General features: G+C 40.7%; 1 long non-coding RNA gene across 1 annotated transcript; it reads right to left on the bottom strand.

Moving 5' to 3' along the window:
• Positions 1–10700: 10700 nt before the first annotated feature.
• LOC121786998 lies at positions 10701–12167 on the bottom strand. The gene is made up of 3 exons (XR_006047236.1): positions 12038–12167; positions 11888–11960; positions 10701–10759 (listed from the first exon to the last, which is right to left on the bottom strand). It is a non-coding gene; the product is annotated as an uncharacterized LOC121786998 (long non-coding RNA).
• Positions 12168–20663: the final 8496 nt, after the last annotated feature.

Raw genomic sequence — 20663 nt, 5'->3', positions numbered from 1 at the left:
CAGCCCGTACGCTAGCACACGATCTACCACAGGTGTACACTAGTCCAAGTAGGGTTTGCGGCCCTACGAGGACCCGAATTCGATTTACATAACAATGGCACATAGCCACATCAGATAGGCACGTTAAAAATCAAATCACGGCATGATAAATACAGTTTCATTTCCATCGATAAAATATTTAGGACGTTGTCCTTATTTAAAAGAAAGCCCACCTCGAGTGCTTAGTTTGAAATTACGTTCTTTCCTTTGCGATCACGATTTCCTTGCGATGATTCACCTTTAAAAATTTATATAATAGATAAATCAACACATTGTTTCAAACAAATAACCAAAAATGCATGCATCCTAAGCAACGTCTTTTATCTCGGTTTATTTCGGTTTTCGGTTATTCGGCGGCCGCTTATGCCCCAATTTTCCTCCGTTGGCTCCTCGTATTTTCTTAATGATATCGAAATAAAATCCCCAAAATTATAAAAGTGTGTAATTAAATTATCGCAACATTTTTCCCTTGAACTATATTTATTTCGGGCTTAGGATATAATTATTCATTCGTTGAAATATTCTGAAATTAATTATGTAAATCCCAAAATTAATTTAATTAATAACCCAAAGATTTATTTAAAAGCTCCACTTAATTATTTCTCCACCTTTTATCTCCAATTATATTGAAAAGCCTAAACAAAATTAATTGGATCCCAACTAACCAAATCCTACCATTTAAATTAAAAAGGCTCAAACAAAGTCTTCTTTTTTTTTTTTCCTAATGACAAAGCCCTTGTGTTCATAAAAGCAAAAGGCTCAAAATCATTTAATCCCTAGCCCAACTAATAAGCACCATTTTTTTTATTAAAGAGGCCCAAATTCAAATGTGAGCCCAAAACACTCTCCATCATCTACACGCTATTTCTCTCTTTCTCCCCCTATCTCTCTCTCTTTCGACAAAATTAAAGATTTGCAGCAGCTCTGGCGTCGCCTTCCACCTCCGTCGTCGACCGCCGCCCTCCGTAAGTCGTCGTTGCTGCGCGGTTCAACCTCCGCCGCGACGGGTGCCGCCACCGCCGCCAATCCGCCGGGAAGGCTGCTGACAGAGCCGCGCCGCTGTTGCCGTCGGCTGCTGTTCCGTCGCCGTTCGCTCGGAGCCGTCCCCAGCCGCCGTTCATCACCGAACCAACCCCGAACAGATACCACGCAGCCCCGATTAACCCCGATTTCGACCGAAGTGATCGGTTCTTAATCAAGGTATGTTTCTTTTCGTTCTTGGTTTGATTTTAAAAGTTTCGATTGGTTTTGATTGTGCGATTCGATCGGTGATGCTTGTGGATTGAATTATGTGGGGAGTGAAGTATAATTATGTGTATGGAGCAGAATGCAGTAATTCACGTTTTAAAATTAGGTAGGAAATATACCTCTTTGAATTGAATTTGGGTTGAAGTTCACAAGGCTGAAAGGCAGGTTCTTGGGGCTGGAAAATTTTGATTACTGTCGATAGCAACAATTTGATGTTAGATTCTGAAGCAGGAGAAAAATTTAGATACCAACGATAGAACATAGTTTACCTTGGATAGAAGTTGAAGAAGACGGATTGACTGCAGAGAACGATTGAGGGAAGGAATAACTGATATAGGATTTAATATAGTGGGAAGGGGGTTGGGGATATGGGAGAGATTTGTGGGAGAGATTTGTGGGACGGTTTCAACATAGGATTAGGAGAATAATTTCGAATTCTTCCTCCTTTTTAATAGACGTGATTTGGCTGAAATTATATTTGTTTTTAGTATTTTATTTGCAGATTACGGAAGAGGAATATCTTTTCACGGAGGAGGAAAATCTGCGCAGAATCTTTAATTAAAATTGGAACCAAGGATATTTTATTTTAATTAGTTTAGTTTAATTCACAGCCAATTGTATTTTATTTTAAATCGCGCAGTACACAATTTATTTATCACGGACTGGACTTTCATATTATTCATTTGATTTATCGGATCCAACACGGAATTGAGTCCAATAAATATTCCTCACGGACAGGAATTATTTAAATTCGCATAATCATTTATTTCACAAGTCTCTAGTCCAACAACAATTAATTCACCATCAATTAAGTCACGGACTTTGCAAAAAAATAGCATTAATTACAAGTACTTTAGGGTTCACAAATTAGGTTTAGAAAAACGGGGCGTTACATCCTACCAACCTTAGCAGAAATTTCGTCCCGAAATTTGTTACCCTCAAGTAAAGAGTTGTGGATACAATTCCATCATTTTATCCTCATTCTCCCACGTGGCTTCTTCATGCCCATGATTTTCCCATAGTACTTTCACACAAGCAACATTTTTATTTCTCACAATTTGGATCTTTCGGTTCAAAATATAGCTTAAGTCCGGATTCAACGCAATTTCTTCAAAACGGATCACGTGCTTTGGGTCGAACATGTATTTTCGTAACTGCGACACATGGAAAACGTTGTGCACGTTTCCCAGGTTTGGTGGTAGCGCCAATCGATATGCAACGGGGCCCACTCCTTCGAGAATTTCATAAGGCCCAATAAATCGCGGCTTCAGTTTGCCCTTGACGCCAAATCGTGTTATCCCTTTTGATGGGGATACTTTCAGGAAAACTTTGTCGTCAGCTTGGAATTGTAAATCCGTTCGTCGGACATCCGCGTATGATTTTTGTCTGTCTTGAGCTTCTTTTATCCTTTCCCGAATTTGCCGCACGATTCTCACCATCTCTTCAACTGCATCAGGTCCAAGTATTCTTCTTTCGCCAACTTCGTCCCAGTAGAGCGGCGATCTACACTTTCTTCCATACAATGCTTCGTACGGTGCCATGTTTATCGTTGCCTGAAAACTGTTGTTGTAGGCGAACTCGATCAGTGGTAGTGCTGCCTCCCAACTTCCCCCTCGGTCGAGTACCACGGCTCTTAGCATATCTTCGAGAGTTTGGATCGTTCTTTCGGACTGTCCATCGGTTTGCGGGTGAAATGCCGTGCTGAAGTTCAGTTTGGTTCCAAGCTCCTTCTGTAGACTTATCCAAAATCTTGAGGTGAATTTTGGGTCACGGTCGGACGTGATAGTCACTGGGACTCCATGCAATCGAACTATCTTCCTTATGTAAATTTGAGCCAGTTTATTGGACCCATAGCTTATAAGAATCGGTATGAAATGCGCACTCTTGGTAAGTCGATCTATAACTACCCAAATGGCGGTATTCCCTCTCAGAGTCCTTGGCAAGCCGGTCACGAAATCCATTGCGATGTGCTCCCATTTCCATTCGGGGATCTCTAGTGGTTGTAACTTCCCATACGGTCGTTGATGTAGAATCTTTACTTGCTGACAGACTAAACATCTCTCGACGAATGACGCTATATCCCTCTTCATACCATTCCACCAAAAGGACTTCTTCAGATCTTGATACATTTTCGTACTTCCTGGGTGAGCAGTGTAAGGAGTCTCATGCGCTTCACTCATAACCTCATTTTTTAGTCCCTCATTATCCGGCATGCATAGTCTTCCTTCGAAAGTAAGGGAATTGTCACCTTCTTCACTAAAGTGCCCAGATTCACCAGTTCGCACTTCTATACGAATTTCCTCCAATTTAGCATCCATCCGTTGTGCTTCAATAATCCTCGACCTTAGATCAGGTTCAACAGCTAGAGTGGCGATTCGTGCATCCACTGTTTCAGGTGCCCTCACCATTTCCAAACGCATCTTGCCGAATTCGCGAATCAAGCTTTCTTCTTTGGTGATAAAAGTAGCCAGCTGGGAATGGTCCTTCCGGCTTAGTGCATCTGCTACTACATTCGCTTTGCCGGGGTGATAATTGATGCCACAATCGTAGTCTTTCACCAACTCGAGCCATCTTCGTTGCCGCATGTTCAAATCTTTCTGCTCGAAGAAGTACTTCAAGCTTTTGTGATCCGTGAAGATCTCACATCGGACTCCGTAGAGATGATGTCTCCAAATCTTTAAAGCGTGCACTACCGCTGCTAGCTCCAAATCGTGGGTTGGATAGTTCAACTCGTGTGGCCTCAATTGTCGTGACGCATAAGCAATCACCTTGTTGTTTTGCATCAATACGCATCCAAGTCCCACCTTCGATGCGTCAGTGTATACCACGTAGTTCACTCCAGGCTCTGGCACCGCTAGAATCGGTGCACTAGTTAGCTTTTCCTTCAACAGTTGGAAACTTGCTTCACACTCTGGGGTCCAATTGACTTTTACCCCCTTCTTGAGTTGTTGGGTCATGGGTCTCGCTATCTTCGAGAATCCCTCTATAAACCTTCGGTAGTATCCTGCCAGGCCTAGAAAATTCCGAATCTCGTTTGGTGTCGAGGGTGCTTTCCATTGCTGTACCACCTCAACCTTGGCGGGGTCCACTCGGATTCCCTCTGCTGTCACAATGTGACCAAGGAAGTTCACTTCCTTGAGCCAAAACTCGCACTTGCTGAATTTGGCATACAACTTCTCACTCCTCAACGTCTCCAAAGCGATTCGCAGGTGCTCCTCGTGTTCCTTCTCATTCCTCGAGTAGACGAGTACATCATCTATGAATACCAAAACGAATTTATCCAAGTATGGGTGGAATACTCGGTTCATCAAATCCATGAATACGGCAGGTGCATTCGTCAGTCCAAACGGCATCACCACAAACTCATAGTGACCATATCTCGTGCGAAAAGCAGTCTTCGGTATGTCCTCTCTTCGGACCCTCAATTGATGGTATCCGGACCTTAAGTCCATCTTTGAGAACACACCGGCTCCCCGAAGTTGATCGAATAAGTCATCTATTCTCGGCAGTGGATATTTGTTCTTGAGAGTCATCTTGTTCAATTCTCTGTAATCGATACACATTCTCATCGATCCATCCTTCTTCTTGACAAAAAGCACAGGCGCGCCCCACGGTGAAACACTGGGTCTAATAAAACCCAAGTCCATGAGCTCTTGTAGTTGTATCTTGAGTTCTTCCAACTCCTTTGGCGCCATTCGATATGGGGCCTTCGATACTGGTGCCGACCCTGGCTCTAGGTCGATTGTGAACTCCAATTGTCGATCTGGCGGTGGGCCAGGCAACGCTTCAGGAAAGACGTCGGAAAATTCTCGTACCACAGCAACATCCTCCACTTTCCTTTCCTCCTTCTCATCTCCTTGTAGATAGACCAGATAGGCAGGACGCCCCTTTTCTCAACATCTTTGTGGCTTGAAGTGCGGAGATGATAGACGTTTTTCTGTTCATCGTGATTCCGTGACACACGATTGGTTCCTTTCCAGGGGCTTGTAACGATATTTGCCTCTCCTTACATCGAATCGTAGCAAAATTTGTAGTCAACCTGTCCATTCCCAAGATTACGTCGACATCCTTCATGGCCATAACTTGTAGGTCGTGCGCGACTAGCCTAAGTTCTCCCATGGAAATTTCTATGTTCGAGCATGTTCGAGAAATCTCTATTACCTCTCCCACTGGTGAGGTCACCATCATCTTATGTTCAGATTTAGCAACTGGCAAACTTAATGTGTCCACACATAGTTCTGATATGAAAGAATGCGATGCACCCGTATCAAACAACACAACAATAGGTGTATTGAGGAGTTCGCCCATACCTGCCAAATTTCCACTCTCGTGATTCCCTTGTTCAGTCTTGGGTTGTCTATAACTCAGCGCATACGCTCTGGCATGGGAGGGAAGTCTTAGGCGGTGAGGTTGTTATTGTCGCGAAGGTTGATCACGATTCGTCCTTAGTTCCGCCGGTGGTGCCCTTGACTGCTGACGGAATCCCTGGTTGTTCTTCCTTGAACCCATCCCCGCGTTCTTGCTCGGACACCCTCTAGAGAAGTGGCCATTTCTCTCACAGTTAAAGCAATTGGTAGTGTTCTGCATTCTATACTCTCCAAAATGGTACCTGGAGCACACATTGCATTGTGGTGGTCTGGGTCGGAAGTCACCCCTCTGGTTAGAGAAATTTTGTCTACCCCCATACTATGGTCGATTTTGATTGGGCTGGTACCTCTTGTTTTCATAGTGGGTCCTATTCCCATCTCATTTCCTCTTCTCCCGGGAATGATGTGGTGAAGGTAAAGCCAATGTAGTGTTTCACATCGCCCTCCCCTTGGGCATAGCTTCCTCCACGTCTAGTATGTGGGTCAACGATCTTGCGTAAGTAAGTCTCCCAAGGTTGTCCAATGCTATCCTATCTCATGCCTTAAGCCTGACGGAACTTCTCAGCCATCTTCTTATTGGTATCCCTTGTTCGGGTGCATGCCGAGCCATGTCGCAAGTGTGCGGCCATATTCTGTCACTGACATGCGCCCTTGTTTGAGATTGTAAAACTCGGTCGTCTTCGCCTTTCGGTAACTTTTTGGGATATACTTGTTGTATATCTCCCCTTAATGTCCTCCCATGTCATTGTATCCACTTGCTCAGTGGTCATGGTCCTTTGCTTGTCCCGCCAAAAGTCAGCCGAATCCATGAGTGGTAGGTTACACAAATCAAACACTCTTCCTTAGTGCACTTGAAGAATTCGAAGATGCCCTCTAATGCGCGTATCTAAGTCTTGGCCTTTGCTGGCTCTACTATCCCATCAAAGATAGGAGGATTTTGCTTTAGCAAAAACTATTCATTATGCCATTCTGGCTTGGGTGGAGGAGGTGGTGGTGATGGTGCTTGCACGCGTTTCTCCTTTCGATTGTTTCCCCTTTCTCCTTTCGATTGTTTCCCATTCTCCTTTCGATTGTTTCCCATATTAGTTGATTCAATTTCGCCACTTGCTGGACGATTTCCTCTCATCTACGACCTTCGTTCGTATATCATAATCTATCAGGGTGCTCATATTTTCATTCCAATACTATCGTACAACGATGATCTTATGCGACGATCTTGAGTATTCCGACTCACAACTTTCTGTTGTTATCCGTATATCCCTTGGTCAACCACTTACATAAGTTCTGAGCCGCAAAACATGATAATTTGGTGTACACGGCTTCTCTCAACTTTCTATTTCTCAAGACCTTATATCTAGGTATGGCATAACGCTTGATCCTTCGGCCGCTTGCTACAACTAAGCATAGATGCGAAAACATTCGACTCCTCATGTTGTTGGTGTATCATTTTGTATGTGTCTCTTGAAACTTATTCCTCATATTGTGTTTGCAGAGATCGAGCCATTGTCTTTCTTGAGAGTCTTGTATTAAGAATTTAGAAATCTATTTAACAGTCTTACTTGGATCAGAACGGGTTTCAACATGAGGAGCACTATTGAAAATGCCCTTAAGAATGGCTTCGAAAATGACTCAAGAGGAACAAGAATGAGTCTCTACTTTCATTAAAAGGAAACAGTGATGCATCACTTGCAAATTGCAGGTCAATCAAAGGTTTTAAATGCACGAAAAGAATACCATTGTCAAGGAGCTTCATAGAAAAAGTTTATGAGAATCCAAGTAAGTACTGTCAATTAAATTCATCCATTCTAGCTACAAAGGTAGCACTCCGTCATTTCCCGAAGATAATAGATGCGTTCTCGACAACTCTAGATTCGAAGTCAAGATTCTTGGTGTCGTTACAACAATTAACTGTCCTTGAAGATCACACCTTAATATTGTTTCTGGCACGCCATAGCGGCCATTCTCATTAAAACATGGTAATAACCCTCCCGGCCTTAACGTGTCATAAGTGTTGTCACATTTGTAACGCGTTGTCGCATTAACATGTTATGCATGATTGCATTCACCTTATTTGATTGCAGGCACAATTTCTCATCGTTGTAAGGATACATCACCTAACATTTCTTCTTGTCTTGGTCTCGTTAGGAACTTCCTTTCGTTTTGTTCTTATCATCCAGAGAAAACAATAGGCAATTATAATAATCCGTCTAGTTCGAAGTATATATTCTCGTTTGTCCCATCACTCAGGAAAGTGATATTGTAGTCATCAATTTACAACTATGTTCAAGCACGTTCAGCCTAGCATACTTCTTAGGCACTCTATGTTTTCCAGACATAGTTCATAGTCTCATACTTTAACACATATTCGATCGTTGCTTAATTCAAGCTTTACATGGGTTCTACGTTTGCAACAAAGTTCAAAATTCCACATTTCACTTTCACAATGATTCTATACGATACCTCGTACTTCATCAATCATGAATTATCATCACATAAAACGTTATTTATATATTGCGGAGTCAAACATGTTTATCCATATAAACCATTTGACATTCCATAGCATTTCATCCGGCGTATATTAATATTTAACATAGTAACTCAATCAATCCGTCGCCCATGGAATCATATTTCATAAATCATGCAATTCATGTCCATCTATATATCACAATCACATAATTGCAACTACACACGCATCATACTTTGCGTTTCAGAGTTCCAAAGTCATACAATTTCAACAAAATATGCGTTAGAATTTTTGTCGTTCAAGTAATCAACATATACGTTCTTCAAATTAAATTCGCAGTTCAAACATGTAATAACAAGTCCCCGCCTCAAGCATGCGATTCATATTCACACTTCATTATCCATCACATTCAATACCTTCAATAACATACTCCCATAGTGTCTCACGCCCCATAGTTTCTCGCGTCTCGTATGACCACAATATTTTCCAAAGCCATAGCATTTACTTTAAAATTCCAATAAGCCCAGAATTGCCATTTTTGCAAGGAACCATTTTTCCACCGAATTTCAAAATTTTCGGTAATTCATTTTAAAAAATCGCCAAAATATTCTCACCGCTTCTTTCGTGGTTTGGCGTGACGAGTTGTGGTGTTGAGCCTTCGAGGTTTAACACTTTAGACAACTAATACAAGGATAGATTTTGACTTCAACTAATTGCTTTGGGACATTATTCCAAATTAAATCCAAACCAATGGACCTTAAATTACACTACATGAAATTCGAACTCCATCCTTTTATCCTTGGGAGTTTCGAAAATATCCAATAGGAGATTGGATTATTTTTCATTTGATTTAATTGGTGCTTTTTTTTGACTCTCTTCTTTTGAATTAAATCCAATTAAATCATGATATATTTCATTTCCTCGCCCAAAAATAGATAGAGAGTTGGGGTATTTCCTTGGCTATTTAGCCTAGCAATTTCCGACCCTCTCCATTAAAATTTGGAGAATATTTATTTGTTTCCTAATTTGTGGAATCCCTATTTATTCAAATAAATTCCTTTGTCAATTTAATTGGGGATGTGAATATTTTTCTACTACTTCCCTTCCATGTCACACGCCTCATACTATTATTTTCCTTGTGGGAATTTAAATAATTGTTACCTATTTTATGGGAGCCTCTTTCCATAAAGAATTTACCAAAATTTAAATCCTATTCTATTTAATTGGGGATTTAAATAATTTCCTTGTGCAAAGTCCTTGAAATTTTCAGCCCCCGCCACAATTGTTCCTACTTGGAGATTTAATTTATTTGTTTCCTTGTATTCATTATTTTTATTTCCCAAATTGTGGATTTATTTCTCTCCAAGTAAATATCAAATAATCTCTTATTAATTTTCAGCCATAATTTTCGCAAATTAGGCTCTTTATAATTGTGGGATTTTTATTCATTAGCCTATATTTTAATTCTCCACAATTTTTTTTTATTTATTTAATTCATTCAAGGACTTAAACCTAGCAAATAAATACCAACTTATCAAACCCTGGCCCCCATTCCTTCAAAAATTTCGCCCACCCCTCTCTCTCCCTCTCCCACATGGTTCTTCATCTCTCCCACTCTCCCATCTCCAAAAATCCTCCATCCAACCCTTGTTCTTGCAATCCGTTGAAGTTATCTTCGAGAACCTCCGACGAATCGCTCCATTCTTCGTTTCTACCGATTCGTTTTGTCAAAGGAAGGTATATTCGCACACTTTTTGTCACGACCGCCCCTTAGGGTTAACAAATACGGGCGATCGTGATTAAAAGAATTAAATAGAAGACGAAAAGAATTAGGGTTTCAACACAAGTTGGACCAACAATTAATATCCAAATAAATAACCAAGAGTTTAATATTATCCAACAAGGAATTCAGAATATCCATTACCCCAACAATTAAAGTTGTCGGCCCAAATAAATCATAATTTAAGACACGTCACAGCGGAAACGACCAAGAGAAAGAGTGACGTCATGTGTGAAGACACAACGACACTCAAGGTTCAAAGACATCAATAACATATTTAATTCACTTGCTCAACACCAACACATCCTCGTCGCCGCTCAACCTGCACATAGGGAAAACACATGCAGGGCTGAGTACTATAAGAATACTCAATGGGCTCATGCCGAAAACATTTTCAATAAAGGTTGTCAATTTATCATGCCATACTTAAGTAACCGTCGGAGTTTAGCTTTAGAAAGGCCCGAGGCACTAAAATCATTTTCCCATAGTAAAAGTCGACTGATCAGTCATTTTCCCATAGACGTTAGCCATATCTGCCAATACATGACTTGGAATGTGGCCACAAACCAAGCCACTAGACCGGCCAGCCCGTACGCTAGCACACGATCTACCATAGGTGTACACTAGTCCAAGTAGGGTTTGCGGCCCTACGAGGACCCGAATTCGATTTACATAACAATGGCACATAGCCACATCAGATAGGCACGTTAAAAATCAAATCATGGCATGATAAATACAGTTTCATTTCCATCGATAAAATATTTAGGACGTTGTCCTTATTTAAAAGAAAGCCCACCTCGAGTGCTTAGTTTGAAATTACGTTCTTTCCTTTGCGATCACGATTTCCTTGCGATGATTCACCTTTAAAAATTTATATAATAGATAAATCAACACATTGTTTCAAACAAATAACCAAAAATGCATGCATCCTAAGCAACGTCTTTTATCTCGGTTTATTTCGGTTTTCGGTTATTCGGCGGCCGCTTATGCCCCAATTTTCCTCCGTTGGCTCCTCGTATTTTCTTAATGATATCGAAATAAAATCCCCAAAATTATAAAAGTGTGTAATTAAATTATCGCAACATTTTTCCCTTGAACTATATTTATTTCGGGCTTAGGATATAATTATTCATTCGTTGAAATATTCTGAAATTAATTATGTAAATCCCAAAATTAATTTAATTAATAACCCAAAGATTTATTTAAAAGCTCCACTTAATTATTTCTCCACCTTTTATCTCCAATTATATTGAAAAGCCTAAACAAAATTAATTGGATCCCAACTAACCAAATCCTACCATTTAAATTAAAAAGGCTCAAACAAAGTCTTCTTTTTTTTTTCCTAATGACAAAGCCCATGTGTTCATAAAAGCAAAAGGCTCAAAATCATTTAATCCCTAGCCCAACTAATAAGCACCATTTTTTTTTATTAAAGAGGCCCAAATTCAAATGTGAGCCCAAAACACTCTCCATCATCTACACGCTATTTCTCTCTTTCTCCCCCTATCTCTCTCTCTTTTGACAAAATTAAAGATTTGCAGCAGCTCTGGCGTCGCCTTCCACCTCTGTCGTCGACCGCCGCCCTCCGTAAGTCGTCGTTGCTGCGCGGTTCAACCTCTGCCGCGACGGGTGCCGCCACCGCCGCCAATCCGCCGGGAAGGCTGCTGACAGAGCCGCGCCGCTGTTGCCGTCGGCTGCTGTTCCGTCGCCGTTCGCTCGGAGCCGTCCCCAGCCGCCGTTCATCACCGAACCAACCCCGAACAGATACCACGCAGCCCCGATTAACCCCGATTTCGACCGAAGTGATCGGTTCTTAATCAAGGTATGTTTCTTTTCGTTCTTGGTTTGATTTTAAAAGTTTCGATTGGTTTTGATTGTGCGATTCGATCGGTGATGCTTGTGGATTGAATTATGTGGGGAGTGAAGTATAATTATGTGTATGGAGCAGAATGCAGTAATTCACGTTTTAAAATTAGGTAGGAAATATACCTCTTTGAATTGAATTTGGGTTGAAGTTCACAAGGCTGAAAGGCAGGTTCTTGGGGCTGGAGAATTTTGATTACTGTCGATAGCAACAATTTGATGTTAGATTCTGAAGCAGGAGAAAAATTTAGATACCAACGATAGAACATAGTTTACCTTGGATAGAAGTTGAAGAAGACGGATTGACTGCAGAGAACGATTGAGGGAAGGAATAACTGATATAGGATTTAATATAGTGGGAAGGGGGTTGGGGATATGGGAGAGATTTGTGGGAGAGATTTGTGGGACGGTTTCAACATAGGATTAGGAGAATAATTTCGAATTCTTCCTCCTTTTTAATAGACGTGATTTGGCTGAAATTATATTTGTTTTTAGTATTTTATTTGCAGATTACGGAAGAGGAATATCTTTTCACGGAGGAGGAAAATCTGCGCAGAATCTTTAATTAAAATTGGAACCAAGGATATTTTATTTTAATTAGTTTAGTTTAATTCACAGCCAATTGTATTTTATTTTAAATCGCGCAGTACACAATTTATTTATCACGGACTGGACTTTCATATTATTCATTTGATTTATCGGATCCAACACGGAATTGAGTCCAATAAATATTCCTCACGGACAGGAATTATTTAAATTCGCATAATCATTTATTTCACAAGTCTCTAGTCCAACAACAATTAATTCACCATCAATTAAGTCACGGACTTTGCAAAAAAATAGCATTAATTACAAGTACTTTAGGGTTCACAAATTAGGTTTACAAAAACGGGGCGTTACACTTTTCCTCCTCCTTCTCTCTTGAACCATGTTTTGAGTCCTACATGCATGTAGAGAGTGTAGGTTTGATAGATCGCAAGTTTTAACGGGAGGGAAATTGTGTGTTCGTAAGAACTTGTTTGATTTTTGCATTGTTGGTTGAAATCATGGGTGTTGGATCGAAATATTTGTGAATGATATGTGTTTGTATGCAAATATGTGAATGAGGAACGTGTGAGCATGAATGTGTGTTCTCGAGCATGAAGAATCGGTGTTTTGTTGTGGATGTTTTAAAAACCCTATTTTCGAATTTGAACCAGAAATCTGTGATGCACGACCAGTGACTTATGATCTGTGTTCGACCCATCAAACGAACGAATTTTGCTACGAAAGTTTTACTGAGTAAACTTCAAGGTGTTTTCTATATCTCGTGTGAATTTCAGCCTGTTTAATAGAAAAATGAATTTTTAATAAATATTTGAAGTTGACTGCGCAAATCTGCCAGAAACGTGAGTTCTCGCCAGGAATGTTTCGTTTTCTGTTTGACTGACCAAATTACCTCCGATCGATGTGATTCTTAAACTATATGAAAATTTGAAGTGTCTTCTATGTTGTGTTAAATTTTCAGCCTTTGTGGGCATCGTATGAATTTATGGTGAATTTTTCAAATGAACTGCGCAATACTGTCAGAAATTGTATGTTCCGACCAGAGAGTTCAATGTGTAATATGACTGACTAAATGACGTGATTTCGATATGAAAATTTTCATGGATGAACTTGAATGTGTACTCTGTATCGTGACCAAAATTTAGCATGTTTTGAGGTCGGGTGAATTTAAAGTGATTTTTACAAAACGGTCGCGCAATTCTGCCAGTTTTCTGCCTTGATTAAATGACACTTATTTCTCAAGTTTAAAAGTATTGTATGATGCATGTATGTCCAAGGAATGTGCTTAAATGTTGAAATCACTTGTGATAAGTTGAAATGTGTTACGTGTGTTTTACACCTTTGAGATGTATGTTGGGTTTGGGAAATTGAGGAAAACGTTGAGAGAGAGAGACGATAGGACATGCATAGTAAAATAATGTTGTGTGAGGCTGACTTGTGTTGTCGTTGACAAGGGTGTTGGGTACTCGTAAACTCAAGGATCGAGAGTTGCTAAGTTGGGTTGTGAATTACTAAGAGAACGAGGTGGGCTTTCTTTTCAAACCTCTTTATTTTTCCGAAAATTATTATGTGGAGATACAAGGGTGGTTTAACTGTTATGTCATGCCATGGACTGTTTTTGTTATGAGATTTTGTGTCTGATGCCTAGTTCGTATGAGTTTACTCCGTTAGGCTATATGGTTGTTTTGTGAAACGAATTCGGGTCCTAGTAGGGCCGTAAACCCTATCGGGCTGTGTACACTGGTGGGATCGTGAGCCGTCCTTGCAAGTCGGCCGGTCTCGTGGGCGAATAGTGTGGCCACACTTTCGTCGCACTGTGGTTGTGATTGTTGGATTGATGTGAAAAGTGGGGAGATTATTTGACTGGCCAGTCTATGAAACATTTTTGTGTTCTCGTGATATTTTCTTTACTACGTATAAAACTCGAGATCACTGGTATGGATGACATAACTATATAAATATTTTCGGCATGAGCCCATTGAGTACAACAAGTACTCAGCCCTGCAATTTTCTTTTAAAAATTTTGCAGGTTGAGCGGGATGTTGCGGTGGATGTTGAGCTGGCTAAAGACCCTAGGATACGTTGTGTCGTCATACATAGGCGTGATCCTTGACTCTCTTAAACCTTATTTATCCGCTGCTATGTTTTAAATTGTGTCTTAAGACCTTAATCTTTATGTTTTTGGGTTTGAACATGTATGGTGATGTTAGGATTTAAACGTGTGTTTACGTCGTCTTTAGAAAATGGTATTCTTCGGGATTTGAGTTAATGTTTGCTTTACTTTAGTTATTTAATTGTTGTGTTTTCTTAAGTCTAATTTTTCCGTTATCCTTTTTTTTTAAAGTATTTTCATCTTAGGTCTTTTCAAAAAATAATTTACCTTAAAATCTTTTAAGTAAGGTGTTCTTTTAAATTGTTGTCCATGCATGTCGGTCACGATCGCCGCGTTGTGGTACCCCTTGTTTGGGCGGTCGTGACAATTGATTTGAGGTTCAGCAACTGGTTCAGTTTCATCAGGACCACTCCTCTTGGTCTGTATGTCCCACTTATCCTTCGTCTTGCTTGATTCCCCAAATGACTCCTTCCGTTCAGACTCCTTGTAGGATGTTCCTGACCACAATGTCACCTTGCTCACATTAGCCTTGTCAGGTATGTGCACCGTAACTGGGAGCCTTTTCGCATTCCCATAAATCTCGTTCATCGAACTGGCCAGGTAGGACAGTTGCTTATTCTGCATGTCCATATTTTCCTTATGCTCTTTCTGGGTGTTTTGTATGCCTTGCACCACTTCATTATTTGACTGAAATTCGCTCCTCCTAGTTTGCTGGTAAGCAAGCATCTCTCCCATCATCTCTTCCATAGATCTTCCTGACTTGTTTTGGTGTAGGAAATGGTTAGGATTTTGCTGATGGTGGGGATTATACTGGGTGTTAGGGTATGGGTGGTAGGTATAGTTTGGCTGATTTTGATGAGAGGGGTACTGGCCGGATTGGTTAGAGTTGTGGGGTTGACTGTGATTGGGATTCAGGTGGTGTAGGTAGGGATTTTGCTGGTGATGGAAGTTATACTGCCGTTGGGATGCGACTGGTAGATGGGATGGTTTTGATTGTAAGGGTAGTTTGGATGATTTTGGTATGAAGGGTACTGACTGAACTGGTTGGGGTGATGATGCTGGTTAGGGTTAGGGCATGGGTGATTTTGGCAATGTTGGGGTGAGTGGGATTGGTAATTCTGGTTTCCCATCTGATATTGTGGCACATAGGTGGTATCTTGATATGGATTTGGTGGGTGCGGATTATGTTGGTTTCTTCCTGACCAGTTCGGCTGTGAATCTTGGGCTGGGGGTCCATCGTATGCATTCTGAGGTGGGTTGGGCTAGTAAGAGTTTCCCCCTCCCCATCTAAAGTCCAGGTGTTCTCTCCAAGGCGTGTCCTCCTGCTTTTCAAGATTCCAGTTCCTATTTGAATTCCAAAGCCCAGTCGTATTTGAATAGTGATCCTCTTGGGCAGTTACCATGGTGGCATTAACTGGAGGAACTTGCGGTTTACTCTTCTCAATTGCTGACAAAAGTGCCCTCTCGAGCTTGTCAATCCGACTCTCTAATTGATCATTATTTCCTACTGCTACAGCATTCGCCATACCTCTTCTGGACAGGAGAGTACGTATTGTCATAGGCTCTTTTCGCGTAGAGAAGTCTTTCCATGATTCTCTTGGCCTCACTAACTCGTAGTTTGGAAAAACTCCCTCCACTTGATGAGTTCACTAAGTCCTTGCTCTCCGCATTCATCCTCTCATAGAAAATCGAGTAAATTTCTACTTCCAACATGTGGTGGTTTGGGCATGCGTCCAACGGACCCATGTATCTTGACCAGTACTGACTCAGGGTCTCATCATAACCTTGTGTAACTCCTCAGATTTTATCTCTTAGTGCACTTGTCCTGGCCGCTGGGAAGAACTGATCCAAGAACATCATCTTGAAGTCAGACCAGGTTCTGATACAATTTGGTGGCAGCCTCTTGAACCAAGTATTCGCTTCCCCTTTAAGGGCAAAGGGAAGGGCCTTCAGTCTGTAGTCGTCTTCGCTCGACCCCGCTGGCCGCTTTAGAGCCTTGCAGATTTTGCAAAATTCATGCAAAAACTCGTATGGGTTGTCACAACTCCTTCCCAAGACCACAGGCAAGATGGCCATAATGTGGGGCTCCACGTAGATTGCTTCTTGTCCTAGGGTCGTGACGATTGCTTGCGGTGGTTCGCCATCCAAGTGAGCGTACAACGAGCTTATCTCGGGATCATTTTCCTGGTCAGCCATGTTGGCTTTCTCCTCTTCAGTTGCGGATATTGATTCCGGTTCACTCTTGATGGCTGTGCTGCGATCCTCCTCACCGCTCGCATCCAAGTCAACAAGCAAGGCAGTGGTTAATTCTGAATGAGTGGTGACTGGATTTACCCCTTCTTCCCTTGGCCAGTTGGACTCAGTTTCATTCAACTGCGGAACACAAAAAATAAAGAACAGTTTATCTACAATATTCACACCAAAATTCTTAACAAAACTCCTCATAAACTAAGAAACAAAAGAAAAGAAAAACAATTAACTATATGTACACCAAAGTGTCATGCAACAAATGTATGCAAAAACGTCATCCATCCCCGGCAACGGCGCCATTTTATAGAGGGAAAAGATGAGACTATGACTCTGTGTGTGTGTGTCAACTGGCCAGAAGGGTACCTAGACTTAGCTGTGTCGTTGGGTCTGTGTCTATCTTCCCTATCAACAAAAAAAATACCTCAACCCACTTCTACTGGCTAGTATAGTGGAGTAAGGGTCGAATCCCACAGAGATGGATGTAGGCGAGACACACTTGCGATGACATTCTGGGAACGGTTGGTTAGCTACCACGCTTTTGGGGTTGAGTTTTACCTAGTCAGAAAATGAAATGGAACCTATACCCCTCCTGACCAGTAAGTCAGGGTGGGCTCTAAATGCTGCATGCTAAAAGAAATTAAAGTGCGTGTGTAAATTAGGATACGAGTGTGCATGTGAGAAGCTACTAGATGAAACTTACTAAAAATGGCTAGACAAAAGGTAAAGAGAATCAAAGGACATGCTGGCAGACTGTCTCTTGGGTGTGCAGAAAAGCTGAAAAAGTCCAAGTACAAAAGCAAAAAGCAACAAAAGCAACACAAGTGGTCTCATTCTTTGATTGTGACATTATCTTCTTCACCAAGCTAAACAAACAAGATCTAACAAACTCCATTGATGAATGATCAAGCTTGAAAATTCGTAAATGCAATATTTAACTTGAAATCGAGAACGAAAGCTAAGAAAACTGAGATCTACGCAAACTGGTCAGCGGAACAAGGTGACAGAAGTAAGCAGAAACGATTCCCATGCATTTTTTGAGGAACTTAACCCGATTAAAACTTGTAAACACTCCAAGAAAATCTAGATCTAACTAAGCAAGCAGATTCAAGCACTTAAACAACAGAAATCAACGTAAAACTACCAGATCTAGCTACTAGGCAGAAATAAATAATAAGCAAGCTGAAACACAAAATAAAACCACAATAAACTTCATTGCATTCAAGATTATCACCCAAAAGATATTCCAACTAAGTAGCTACTGGAATCCAAGTCAAAGGCAAGCAAAAACAAGTTCTTAAACTAAGAAATCTTAAAAACAAAGCAAGTAAAACATTATTTGGCTCATCGAAAACTGAAACTGGAGGAATTTCTGGAACTACGGCGGCTGGAAAGAATCAGGCATGATGCTCCTCGCCGGCAGGTGGCCGGAATCTTCAAGTCAGGCTACTGGATTTAGATGGAACTAAGAGCTAGTGGAGCTATTCTCCCCAAAAGTGATGTAGAAGTGATGATAAGTCCTAAGTGAAGTGGTGTCAAAATTCCTTCTTTTTTCTTTATGTTCAGCTCCTATTTATAGGGTGGCTTGCCCTAATTTCTAGGGCTTTCTCTTCATGTGGAATGAAAATTTTGCCCTTCTTTAGATAGGTGATTATTCCAAGCAAGTCCTTCCTTCTCGTGTCCAGTTCTGTAGCATCCATCCTGGCCAGTTTGCGTATTTTCTGCTCATACTAACCAGTTTGCACACTTTTCGTAGCTTTTTCACTCGAATTCCTTCTGAACCTTTCCTCCTGATTCAGTACTTCAACCTGCACACTTTAACAACTATTTTCCAGATATTATCCAATAAAGCACCTTATACTGACCAGTAACCAAGGCCGAGAACGAGACTTATCAGCTATTCTTGAAAGATAAAAAATAGTTAACAACTAATCTTTAATCTTGTAAAAATAAAATTTGTTATAAGTCTTTATTCCAAATTACTCACGATGATCTAAAAACAAAAGTTAGTTAATTTTTATTATGTTTTTATACTTGTATTTATTTGATGTAATTTTTCACATTTTTCACATTTTAGTTTTGATTAAGCTCTAATTTTAGCAATGACGATAATCATAAAAACATCAATTATATAGAGTATATATTACTAATAATTACATAAGTGAGTTGTATTGGGCTAGGCCTAGGCCGGTCCTGGGCTGGACCTGGGTCGGGCTTCTGGTGGTCTTGGGCCCGGGCCAATCTTGGGTTTATAAAACGGCCCAATTGGAGCCCTATTAAACTACTAAGCCCAGCCCAAGGCCGCTTCATTTCACTAACAGGTCGGGCCTGAGCCGGCCCATACCAAGCCTGGGCCGGGCTGGCCCGGCACACTTGACATCTCTAATCACGGGCACTATCTCCTTGTTCCTCCTTTCCTGCTCCTCGCGGGCAGCCTTTTCCGCGGCTCTCTCATCCATTAGTAGCTTAACCGTGGCTTGAAGCCTCTCTATTTTTGTTCTGTCTCCCATTGATCCTTGCTCAGTTCTTATTTTCCTACGAGTCCTTTCAAGTTCGGGATCGAGCGGCTCAAAGATGTTCTTCCCAGAACACGTTCGCATACACAACCTGAAAGAGACAAAAACAAAAATCAAACTAAACAAAAATTAAAAACAGAAAGCAAATAAAATCCAAAGTAGTAAAATTGTACGTTTGAAGATATCGATCACAAAGTGAATTGTATTCCCCGGCAACGGTGCCAAAAACATGATGCACTTTTTATTAGCACTATAAATACCTATAAGTATACAGAGTAGGAATAGTATAGCTAAAGGTTAGTACCGAATATATCGATCACGGGGAAAACAAACACAGATTGTCTATTCTCTACTAGAACTCAATTACTATTTGGAAAACCTAAATTTTTGGAGATTTTTGAAAACAAAGAACTATTGAAAAAAAGAAACAACTAATTGCAAATAATCACAAAGATAAAAGTATAGAGATAGGGGAATTCCAGGGATGTGCGTTCACAGTTATAGTTATATAAATTCCAACTACAACACCCTAGCACAATTCTTACTTTGATAGAACGAGTCACCTAGGTTATGCTCATGCGATGCAAATGTTGATTACAAACATTAGGGTTGTCAATACTAAATACATAACTCCTAAAAGCTTTTAAGACCCTTGAAAAGTCATCACTCTCAATTAACAATGTCGTTTTAAAGGAAGCTTAGTGTCTATTAAGTGGATCTAACTCGCCAACCTTCTCTCACGATTATGTAGAAAGTTATATTAAATCATCAATGAATGTGTCACTCAAGCGTGAAGCATTATCCATTAACTTAAGGAAGAAACAAAGTAAGAACAAAAGGATGTTAAGCAGAAATAGGAATTGTATAAACCAATAAAAGTTACTAACACATCCCTTGAATCCTATGAGTTTAGTTACACACGATAGAATAAGCTAAAAACATAGATTGAAGGGAAGACAATAAAAACATAAGAAATAAAGAAATAAAACCCAAAGGTTGAATCCTTGTAGCTTTGATGATCTTGAATCCTTCTTCAACTACTTGCACAATGAAGCATTCTAACTTTTAAGCTCTGGAAATATTTGGCAAAGAGAAGATCTATTTTTGATGAAGCTTTGTGGGCTATTTATAGGGGAAAATCGTCCTTCATCATATAAGGAAAAGGGTTTCAAAATATGGTAAATATTGGAGAAAAAGTAGGGAAAATTTTGCTCGCCGTTTTTCCTAGCAGGCCGTTGCACCTTAGCCAGCGGTCGCTATGAGTTGGTCTGAGGCTTCTAACTCTTGACTGGCGGGCCGCTGCACTTGTTTCAGTGGTCGCTAACCATCATCCCGTAACTCTCTGGACTCTCGGTAGTGGTCGCCACGCACTCCGCAGCGGTCGCTGGGCATGTCTTGACTCCATGCACAACTTTCCCGGAGCTGGCCGCTACTGACTTAGCGGTCATTGTGCGCCAGCGGTCGCCGACTGTGTTGCAGT

The sequence above is a fragment of the Salvia splendens genome, chromosome 22, assembly GCF_004379255.2.
Source record: "Salvia splendens isolate huo1 chromosome 22, SspV2, whole genome shotgun sequence".
Classification (NCBI taxonomy): domain Eukaryota; kingdom Viridiplantae; phylum Streptophyta; class Magnoliopsida; order Lamiales; family Lamiaceae; genus Salvia; species Salvia splendens.
This window is presented reverse-complemented; position numbering and strand designations above follow the sequence as displayed.